The 12,218-nt window shown below is 42.3% G+C and overlaps 1 protein-coding gene across 1 annotated transcript in view; it reads right to left on the reverse strand.

Moving 5' to 3' along the window:
* The window catches only part of luzp1 (leucine zipper protein 1), a 59,224-nt gene that overhangs the window by 22,037 nt on the left and 24,969 nt on the right, over nt 1-12,218 (reverse strand). Inside the window, exon 2 of the mRNA XM_085766868.1 lies at nt 9,105-9,163. The gene's annotated coding sequence lies outside the window, so the exon portion shown is untranslated. The remainder of the gene's footprint in view (nt 1-9,104; nt 9,164-12,218) is intronic.

The following is a 12,218-nucleotide window of genomic DNA, read 5'->3' on the forward strand; positions in this document are numbered from 1 at the left end:
TTATTGCTCGCTTGAAAATATGAATGTGTGACGAATACTGTGTGTATGTGAGTGAGGGAGAGAGGGAGAGAGGGATGACTGCAGTGGATGGATGCTGGCGCAGCAGTGGAAGCCACAAGATGGTGGAGACCTGATGCTTGGCCTGAATTTTTCCGTTTTTCCAAGAAAAAGAAAATCTGCATCCCATAATGTTCGGTTTGTCGTTTCCTGTGCTGTCATGTTACTTTTTTCTCTGTTTCTTTCACCCCTTCAGTTTTGCACTGCTTCTGGAAAAATGGTAAAGAAAGGAGAGGCAGTGTTGCGTTTCAGCAGAAATATGGACAAGGAACTAAGGTCATGTAGTTAGTTCGTAAAGCCGAGCTGAAATGTGACGGGAGAAACTACCCTCCGCGGATTTTTCCTTAAGATCCTGGGTGAAATGACCACTTACACTCTAAGTATCGAAATGTGGTGAAATAGTGGGTAAACATAATGTCGTATCTGGTCAAAAAATAGATTTGTTTATGGGAGAGGACATGGAAGTTAACCACAACACCACCATAAACGACAAAGCAGATGCTGTCTCCTTGTCAGGGCAACATCCCTTAATGTTCAATGTTATTTTTAATAGCATTTTTAGTGAGATTATTTCCTTTTTCTTCATTTTTTATTCTCTTCCACCAGTTATTTGCCCTATTAAAAGGAGACTGAATGCAAAATAAATCATTCCTCTAGGCCCTGGCTGACATTTTAACATTTTAATTTAATTTAATTTTGCATTTTAAGAGGAACAAGTAGTTTTTTTTTATGGTTTTGGATGCTTACTGGAAGTAAAAAAAAAAGTGAAAGACAAGAAAGAACAGGAAAAAGGCAATTTGTTTGTGAATTGAATACAATACCTACAATATCTACCCATCTTAATACATATATTTTCATTCTAAATTCTTCCCATTAGGAAAACTGCGTATATTCAACAGATTAAAGTAAGAGCTGAAACAATTAGCCAACGAGCTGATCAATGTGTGTACAAGCCCATGAAGTCAAAGGTTATGCTTCATAGGTGAAGATTCTCCTCATGACAAACTCAGATGAATATGATGAGTTTTATTTTTGAAAACTTGGCCTGAAAGTTATAAACCCTCTCTCCAGTCTCCAGCCCAGTAACCTACAGCCTTTTCTAGGTCTCTCCTCCCCTCCCTGTCTTTCTACATCAAGAGTCTTGTTGCCGGGGCTTAAAAAAAAAAAGAAAACTGCACTCACCAAGAGGGCATGATAAGAGGAGAGAGTGAAATATGGGGGAGGGGGATGAGAAATGCCAGAGACAGGAGGAAGGAAGGGTGAGACAGGCATGGCAGGATGAGAGAGAGAGAGAGAGAGCCAGAAGAGTTACAGTGTTTGACCCGTCAGCTCTCGAGCGGGAGCATGATGGCTCTACACATGTACAACATTTCTGGCTCGTCCGTTTACGACCTGATTGAAGATGTGTCTTTGAATCCAAACTCAAAGCCCCTTGAAGCTTTTCAGCATTGCTCCTCATCTTAGCGGCGGAGGAGTTAAATTAGAGCATGTTCTTTATCGGGAGAACAGCACTACACACACAGGATTACACATGCAGCAGTCGCTGTTGCTGCGATCAAGAGGCAGAGCAGGGGAAAGACATCAGATGCTCTATTTAAAAACACCGGCAGCTGAAAAATACTGGCCAGTAAGTTGATAGTTGGTCCTCAGGCAGAGCTGCAGCCAAGGAGATCTGGAGCAACTCAAATCTAGAGTCAGGTCAATGAGAAGACAAAGTATCGCTCGGTGCAGTCGGCGGGGGGATTCGATATCTTGCTCAATAATGCTTCAGCCAAATGGATGCTCACCAACACTGAAGGAGGGTTTCTATGCTCTCTAAAATTTCCCTGTTACAGATAATATTTTTCCAGTACCTGCCTGTCCATCTCAGCACTCCCCAAAAACCAGCTGAATCAATTACCGAGTGTTTATAGTTATTGGCATTTCAAGTTATACTACAGATCAGAGGCCTTCAAAGGTCCCATCTGGCCTTGGTAGTGAAACCAATACATTTTTAAAATCATATCAAATACACCCAGGTCAGGTAAAGTCCAGGCAAAGTCAATCAGTATGTTATATGCACAGTTAATTCAAGCTATGGTTGCAGCTCAACTAGGCCATTTGGTCTGTCTTCTATCTATCCCTTTATACAAGCACAGGAGGGGAATTGATTTAATGTTCAAAGTATGTCTGACTCTGCTACAATAGGTGGTGATATGCAAACAGAGCACCTAAGATGTTTTGAGTCCAGCTAGAGGAGTATCTCAACTCCCAGCAGCATTATCTGGGTCTGTTTGTCTCACTTTGAGAAATTTGATTTAATTTCATGATTTTAACATTTGACATGTATTTGAAAAGTTCAGTTTTATTGGACCATCATAACGTCATATAATGGTACTAAGTGATACCATATGTTGGACGTAACTGAGACAGCGCATCCACATAACATAACTTTCCTCCACATTAAAAAGTTGACCATTACATATCTGCAACAGTTCAGAAGGTATTTTCCCTCCCTTCTCTATAAGCTCCTAAAATCTAATTTGAAGTGTGATAGTGTTGCTATCGACAAAACACTGAACTGTGGGATTTGTTTTTCCTATGTCACTTCATTCATTTGTATTCAATTTCAGAAAAAGCAATCAATGCAAATACTTTTTTTTAAATTGAAACTGCTATACCTTTATACAATGTAAAAACCACAGTTAAAGACATCACTAATAAATCTGAATAAGAGTGGGGCTACGTGGATACACACTTGAACATGTGCTTCAGTTAAACCACAAGTTTGGCAATGCTCTTGTTATTGTTGTAAACACACGAGTTTATGTCCCGTGTGACTTGCCATCAAGCTTCCATGAAATATTTCCTAACTTCCAGTCCGGCATGTCCTCAGCCTGCTGCCCTCTGTGTTCGGGGTCGGAGGTCACTGACACTGTAAACATGCACAACACTCCACACGAGACACTGGGGGGGCAAACAGGAGGGAGGCCCTGATTAGGAGAGCAGATTGTGTTGTTTCATAGAGCAGCTAAGCCAAACCGAGCTTGAGCTGAACTGCATCTGTCTGAGCTGGAAAATGAGATGAGGGTTTTTACTGCTAAATAGCGCGGTTGCTGTACAGATAACAAAAACCAAATGGATACTTCAAAAATCTGGGGGAAGACAATAAAATGTTAACGATCAGAGCTTTGTACAAGAAACGTCTCTAACAAATTAGTCACTTAAGGGTTTTACACACGGTATATAATCAGACAGCAACATAAGATAAAAGCACCAGCAGCATCAGTCATGTACAGTACATGTACAAGTCATGTGTTCATATAAGTCACGTGCAGCCATAAACTCTTATCAAAGCAGAAGCAATGCAACATGTTTCACATATAGACTGAACACTTTTGACCGCACAACAATAATTAACATCAGTCGGGGCCATAAATTCACACTACGAATCTTCAATTATAAGGATCAGCAGGCTTTTTTAGTGTGTGAGTGAGTTTATGTGTCTGTGGGTGTCATTTACTGTCTAACTGAAAGCATGGGAAGCCCCTGATGTGAAGTGATAGACAGGAAGACTCCAGTGCGAGACGCAACTGTCCAAGCACGCTGACATGACATTAATGTGAGCCACGATTAGAGAGCGTGACCAGTAAAGAGAGAGAGAGAGAGAGAGAGAGAGGGCTCTACAACAACAAGCTGTCAAACACTAAACAGAGAGCCAGGAAAGTAATGTGTGTTTATTTAAAACACTGATCAGGTGATTGTCGAGGCAGTGACACACAGGTAAAACAACAGTGTCCAGGCCACATGTACACGTCATTCACATACAGTGGTGGACAGTAACGGAGTACATTTATTTGAGTACTGTACTTGAGTACTGTACATATCCAGAGGATTTGTACTTTACTTGAGAATTAGATTTCTTTGGTACTTATTACTCTTACTTGAATACATTTCCAAGACAAATATTTTTACTTTTACTCAAGTTAATTTCTAGGAAGGCTGAAAAGTACTCGTTACTTTCTTTTTTTTCTAAAATACTATTGGACATGCTGTGTTTGTCAAAACCCTAACCCCTAAAAGCAGCACATCAGTGCAGGTGGTTTCAAAGAATTAATTCTCAGAAACAAGAGTTAAAAGGTCCTTAAATTCATTTAGAAAAAATTATAGTAATTCATTGATGTGAAAAATAAAAGATTTACTCTTACTCTTACTTTTACTTAAAGTAAATTTAAAAGCATGTACTTTGGGATACTTAAGTACCTTTAAAAGCAAGTACTTTTTCACTCTTACTCGAGTTACATGTCGGCTGAGCTACTTTTACTTGTAACGGAGTAAATTTTGACCAGCAGTATTTGTACTCTTACTCAAGTACTGGGGTCGAGTACTCTGTCCATCTCTCTTCACATATCTGTATCACTAAATAAAAGACAGTTTTTAAAATAATTAGACAAATGTTACATGCCCCACATCATGGATGTGTCAATGTAGAGAAATGAATTACTAATAGCCTCATTAAGGCTGAATTTTGTAGTCAATATTGATATATGTGTATATCAAAAGAAACCTGAGAACATATAACATTATGGCTGATTCATCAGACTTGTTCTAATATCAATCCTGATTTATTCACATATTGATTTTGGCCTCAAACATTCAGTATAGGCATCTATAAAGAAAGTAAATCAATGAAAATGATGAATACTTAAGGTTATGTTGGAGAAAATCAAATGTTGGTCCCAAAGGTTTTCAGCAGAATGCAAATACAGCTTCTCTCTGCCTTATATGCTACTGTATGTGGTGTTGGAGGACCAGTGGTCTGGGGTCACAGATTTAGTCTCCACAGCAGCCACCGACTTCATGAATCACTGTGTCTGGATGAGCTGTTGAGAAATGGATGTGAAAGTCCAACTTGTTCACCTCCTCAGGTTTAGGAGCATCAACCTACATGTCAATGCCTGAACACCCCTTTAACATAACGCTTTATGTTAGAATAGCGTTGTAATAGACAAACTCAGATCACGGTGAAGAGGCTTTGAATTTGCTGCTTCATTAACCTGGAATCCGAGGAACACAAACGAAAACACATCAAGACAAAAACACAGACACAGACGCTTCAGGACAACGTGTGACGAACTCCGTCTGACTAAATCCAAACTCCATGACCTCCCATTAACGCAGCGTCTCTGTCGGGACCAACACTAGCTACCTATTTAAAGCTATGCCTAACAGCTGTTCAGGCACTCTCAGGTGTCAGCGGACGTCAGCTGTAATCCCTATTTGACTCAATGAATGCCCACTGATATATTGACTACAGTGTGTGATCATGAACTGCCCTGGAAGGAATGTGTGTGTGTTCATGTGTCTATGTCTATGTGTGTGTGTCACTGCTTCACACCATTAGGAGAACATGAAAACATCACAACGTGATGACGCTTGTTAAAAGTCAACACAGCCTGTGTCCGTGTGAACAAGCATGAGTCAAGCTGACAAAGAATGAGGCGAGGCAGAGGGATGAGCCAACAGAAAGCTAAATTAAAACTCATTGTGACAGATCAATTATTTGGCTCCGTGTTCATCAATTACCTGCACCCAGGGAAGTTGTGTTGTGTGTTTTGCTTGTTTGTTTGCTTCTTTAGTTTGACCCAAAAAAAACAAAAAACAAAAAAAAACACAGTGTCAGGTGACAAGTTCAGCCGAAAGAACACATTTTTTTCTTTTTTCTGTCCTATCCTATGTTGTTATGATTTGTTTCTGTCTTTTAATTGTGTCATTATTTTAATGTAAGCATCTTTGAGCACCCGAAAAAGCACGTTATAAATAAAATGTATTATTATTATCAACATTTGGTGGTATCTGTATCCAGGATTTTAAAAAGGTTCTTAAAACTGACAGACCAAGTATTTTTGTACATGTTCAACATTTTCAAACAAACTAAAAACATACAAGTTTTCCATTTCTATAACTCATTTAAATTCAGCTATAAATAGCACTTTCTTATCATTTTCTGCGAGGTTAGTAGGAACACCTGACTTTAGACCACGCTCACACTCTGTTCAAATATGTGTGTGTGAGAAAGTGTGAGAAATGTAACTATGCACCAGGTGTCACAGAGCACATAAATGCATTAACAGGCTTATCAGACGGCCGAGGTGAGATTTACGGCGGAAACTCACACAGATGGACGGCGTTAAGAGATGTAAAGGAACCAACTGTAAATCAAGCAAAACTCTGTGACTTAACAGGCACAGAAGAACAGAGGATAGAAATCATGTAGTAAACTATGATATTGTAATTTGAATGTATTTGTATTTGAGGGGAAATACTTATCATGATTAAAGAAACTATGTGAGTGTGAAGCTGAACTGGAAGGTCAGTAATAATGTGTTTCTCCATTTCCTTCAGCAGAGGTCAAGGAAACAACAGCAGCACCTTATATTATTCATTCTTTTCTTTCCTCCTGCTCTCCGTTTCCCTATTCTTTACCATCACTCTGTCACCGTCATTCCCCCTTCCATGTGACCTCTACCTCGACATACATCCCCCCCCTGCTGCATTCCTTCTGTTTCCTTCCCTTGCATTTCATCCTCACTCCCCTGTCGCCCTGCTGCTGCATTTCTATGCACCATGTAGGAGGAGGAAGAGATGACAGCTGATCATCAAACTCTTGAGCGATGAAGGGTTGTGCATTTTAACAGGCCAACCAACTCCCTTCACACACACACACACACACACACACACCCATACACACATACACACACACACACACACACACACACACACACACACACACATACACAGTCAATTCATAGACACATCAATAGCTCTTAACATCCAGGCCTTCAACCTTCTGCCTGGCTGCTTGACATCCTGCTCATTCATCGGTTTCCCATCCGAGCACAGAGTATGCATACACACACATACCCACATCTACACACGCATACCCACACACAAACACACACACACACACACACACATACACACAACTTGGTTGGCAGAGCTTGGCAGTGCTTCATCAGCCTGAGCCTTGGCATTAGCTGCACGCTGCGGCTGAATGGAGACCTCAGTGGCTCTGTGATGAGGAAGAGAGAGAGAGAAAAGAGAAGTGCGGAGAGAGCAAGAGAAGGAGAGAGAGAGAGAGAGAGAGAGGGAGAGGGAGAGAGCAGCAGAGGAGCTTTGACAAAAGAAATGTGCGTAATAATGCGAGAAGGCGAGCAAAGAAAGGAGAGAAAAACAGACAAGGGAGGGAGAGACAGAGGGAGAGACAGAGAGAGGTGGGATGAGGGGAGTGACTCCACAGAATGCAGAGCAGGTAGCTGCCAGAGTGGATTACTGCAGCAGGAATGCAGCACTGGCTGCAGGATGAAGGGAGGGAGGGAGGGAGGGAGGGAGGAAGAGACAAGAGAGGAGGAGGTAGAGAGATAGAGAGATACAAAGATACTGAATCATACACACAGAAACTGATGTCATTAACAATACAATATCACATGCACTCGCTCTGTAACTATTAACTGATAATGAATGATAGACTCTAGAGTCAATATTTGTGCAGCTCATGAAGTTGTTTCATTTATAACGTTTTAAACAGCGAGTGTGTTTTTTCTTCTTCTTCCTTGGAACGACCTCTGGTGCTCAGGAAGCAGGTGACACTGTTTGTTTTCAGCGCCGGCGAGAACGAGAACGAGGCCGTTTGTTTCGCACGGGGGGAGCTGCCTGCAGCCAACATGGCCGAAAAGGACGCCAAGAAACGTGCCAGCAACAGAAAACTTCAAACAACTGTAAATCAGCATGAAACTAAATGTTAATGCAACTCTGATTGCACGGCACGCACTCGAAATGTGAAGCCAGATGATTCGTTTTTAACTGCGCTGTGTACAGTTGATGACATCCTCCTTTTCAACAAAATCAAGCTCCTGTTGATGAGAGACCGAGCTGTAAGTGGGATGTACGTGCCTTTAGTGGCAGGACACTGACACGAGAAGCTCCTTTTTCCTGTTTCGCTGTCGGTTTTCATGGTCTTTGTTAGTTCCGGTCTGTTTAACATGAATTCGGCTCAAACAGGATGTGAAGCAGCATCTGGAATAATAAAGGCATGTAAATGCAGCTGAGTGAAGACGCACAGCACACGCCTTGGCAACACACTGACCTGAGACAGTTGTGTGAGCAGACAGCCAAGGAGGAGACAGTGACACACACACACACACACACCAGCTGCTGTCCTTGAGAGGAAGTGTGTGAATGTTTACATGTAGGAGCGCATTCATTCACCCACATGCTATAGAAAATGCACAGTGCAGTATATATACACGTATGCCACTCCTGTGTGACTTCAGGCAACGGGGAAGGAAGTGCGGCGCCGGCATTTGTGCCCAACAGGAAACAGACTCACAAAGAGCATAGGAGGGGCGGAAGAGGCGAGGAGGAGGAAGAGGAGAGGAGGGGGGGAGAGGACGGGAGGAGAAGGTGGGCAAAGGAGGAGGAGATGAAGAGAGATGGGGGAGCGGAGGAGGAAGAAGTGAAGGGAGCCAGAGGAAAACATTTGTCGTTCTGAATTCTTCATCAGTAGTTCAACTGAGGTGTCTCTCCTGTCTTGTCTTTAAGAGCTAAAACCATAAATGTCGCTCTGAGAAAAACAACACAAAAACATCCGTAAATATAATAAAAACGGGCTTCTGTTCTTCCACAAGCCAAACTTTAACATCAATATGACAGTCACATCCGTGCGTTAGGAACACATCATCATGCTCAGGTGTTTCCGGAGGCGGCTGGAGCCACAGGGAGATGGTGTACTTGGCTGACCCAGTGTTGTTTAGGGGGGAGTTTCATGTGCTGTAACTGTTTCTAAAGAGACAAACTACAGAGCACAGCGACGTCCTTGGATCTTCCTTGGCCTTGGCCACATTTCCCAAAAAGCCGAATTTCAATTTTGACTAAGATCAGATGCATTTGTTTTGAATTAAAGGTCTATCATTAACGGATGTAGGATGTAGATTTTATTTCAGTTTAATGTGAAGGCGTCGCACACTGTCAGAGAGACATCTTCCAAACAACAGGGAGCCATTACTCACATTTTAGATGTATCCTTCTGTCTGAGGCCCGTTAAGCTCGTCTCTGCAAACTCTCCATCCTGTGGTTGAAATACACAAAGTGGGGCACGAGGTTAGTTAAAGTGGACTCACTGGTCGTCATAAGATCAAGACACACTCACTCACACTCCATGCCATCTTTTTCGCCATTATTATGTTTGGCAGTGGACAAGGCCGCGGAGCCTGTGGCCAAGGCTGACAATGCAGCCACTGTAGGGGAGGTCGCTCAATCACAGCGAAGCTAACGGGGGCTAAAAAAAAATGAGCTAACTGCTCAGATATGGGGACACGTTCGGAGGCTTTCGCCGCTGTAGACTCATGCATGAGCAGACAAGCAGTGTGTTTGGCCGTGACAACAGAAGAGCCTATTCAGTTCTTTGGGGAGGCACTGGTACACACACAAACACACACACACACACACACATGCACCATTATCATAATCATCATCATCCGAGAAGCTCTCATCGTCTTCAAAACATGTGCAGGGTTAAATACACACACACACACACACGCATGCAAACACACGCACGCACACACACGAAACAAGCCAGACTTGGAGCATTCCACTACAGTAGCATTCCATATGTTTGGTTAAGCACAGAGAATCCAGATTTAAGACTGAGGTCTGGACTGAATTTAAAGGATGAGAGAGGGAAGTGGAGGGAGGGGGAGAGCTGAAGAAGAAGAAGAAGAAGAAGAGGAGGAGGAGGGGGCTTAAAGAGACGGGAAACATTCCTGAGAACTGTGTATGAGCAGCGACGAGACACTGTGTTGCAGAACTGTGCATTAGAGACAACAAACATTACACTATCAGCTTAACCTTTATCCGGACATTAATGAGAAATCCTTGAGGTGTCTCTGAATAAGGAAGAGTTCGAGTCTCCATGACAACTCAGCAAACTTCATCTGACGGCCGTGTGATATGTTTGAAAGCTCCAGAACAAGTGAGAACATGGGATTGTGTAACAACACAGTTCTGCTGTAATGTAAAGGAGAAGGCAAAAACGAGCTAGATTTAGCCTCTTTTCATTCTTTTATGATTCTTTTAATCATCAATTAATCTACTGATTACTTAGGCAATTGGTCAACTAATTGTTTGGCCTATGAAATATCAGAAAAAGTTGACAAATTAAGCTAAAGCATCAAATCTACATGCATATTATTGAAGTGTCCATTTCAAAATCATCCGGAAACACGTCGTAAAGAGGTTTCTCCGTTGTCCAAGTCTAAACTATGTGAGGATAAGTGTAAGTGACGTGCTCACAGAGGCTTCGATCATGTAAGTAGCTGCTGACGGACACGGAGCTTCAGTCTTTTAGCTGCTTCTGTCACTCTCAGCTCCTCCCCGAGTCATCTCCTCTGCTCGTTCCCACACATCTTTTCTCTTCGCAGGAGAAGGAGGCAATACCCTGCTGCTCTGTGCTCAGCTGCATCATGTTAGATTCATGAAGGCTGCGGCATAACATCAACACACACACAGGTTTCTGCTGAATCATCCCACGTTCTCACGCTACACAACAACATTTGTGCACTGCGCAGAACCAAATGTATGATTCTGCTGAGTATAAAGAAACGGCTTTTTCAACGTGGTGCGATCAGTAAATGCTTTTAATTAAAACATGTGATTTTTACAAATGAGATCCGACACATTCTTTGCGATCCAGACGACGCCAAATATCCTAGTGACCAGAGACCACATGTTTGTCTGTGTTTGTATGTGTTGTTGGGTTGCGGGTCTGTGTGTGTGTATGTGTGTGTGTGTGTGTGTGAGGGGGGCTCGGAGCTATTCATTCAGACAGTTAGCCAACTCGTATCCAAACAAAAGTGAAAACAGCTGTCTCTTTCTCATCCCTCGCTCCCACTCACTTCCCCTCATGCACGCACACACACACACACACACACACACACACACACACACACACACACACACACCATGTCAAGTTGGGGAGGATTCATTATGTTACTCAGCAGAATACACTGAAACGCTGTGAGGTGGCACTTCCTCCGGGCCCTGTCCCTGTCTCTGAACTACCAGTCGGCAGCTCAGTTTGCACATTTTCCCTCCACAGCCACTGCATTCCTGGCACATTAAACTCAACTTCAGATACACTCGATTCACATGAACACAACTTCTAAACTTTAATCTCATAGGGCCACGCTAGACTGGAAATCATGAGAAATACATCTGTCAATCGATTCAGACATTTAGTAGTGGACCAAAGAGATATTTTTGTTGTTGTGTGTTGTTAAAGCAGAAGTAAGTGGTCCGGTCGTTTTGGCTAATGCTGCGTTCCATGCAGGCTTTTGAAACCGTAAATTACAGCTTCAAGTCACAACTTACGACTTTGTAGCGTTTCAGGCAACCCACTCGTGTTTTTCCGACCTGTTTTACCTGTGAAAGTCACTATAACGGCCACTCGTAACTTCCGACCGGTGAACTCGTACCAGATCGAACTGGTACGACTTCACGGTCAGAAAAATACGAGTTTCCTTGAACGCACCATAACAGTCCTCGTCCCTACGTCACCACATTCACGGCGTCCCTTGGCTGCACACACAGCCCTGCATGCCGTTCTCTCTCCTCATTGGATAAAAACTGTAGGATACGATAAATGTTTTCTCCTCGGCTCAGAGCAGAGCAGAGTGACTGACAGACCCGTGTTTCAGACCAAACACTCTATATAAGTGATTGCTGTCGGAAGATATAACTATTTAAGACTTATATTAACACAAATATATCACTTACTTGTGCTTTAACTTAAGGCTAGACATACTCTGACCTTGTTTTTCTCCACAGACCCTTCTGGTAGCATCAGTATGGTAAACTGGCAGAGTCATTTTAGCTCACAGCTACAAACCGATTTATTTCCGGCAACGGGAAAAGGACAATATAACAGAACATGAGTTAATTGAGCATGAAAAAAAAAAAATTGCGTCAATGCAAATAGCTTTTAATGCAGTTTGCATTGACGCATTATTATCATATTAACTTTGACAGCCCTAATTCATGAACTTTATCAAGATCATATCATCGCATTATGCCTCAACTAAAAAAAAAACATTAATAACCCGTCTTGATATAAAATATTTGTTATG

The sequence above is a fragment of the Trachurus japonicus genome, chromosome 22 (assembly GCF_045865225.1).
Source record: "Trachurus japonicus isolate A0001 chromosome 22, Traja_1.0".
Lineage (NCBI taxonomy): Eukaryota > Metazoa > Chordata > Actinopteri > Carangiformes > Carangidae > Trachurus > Trachurus japonicus.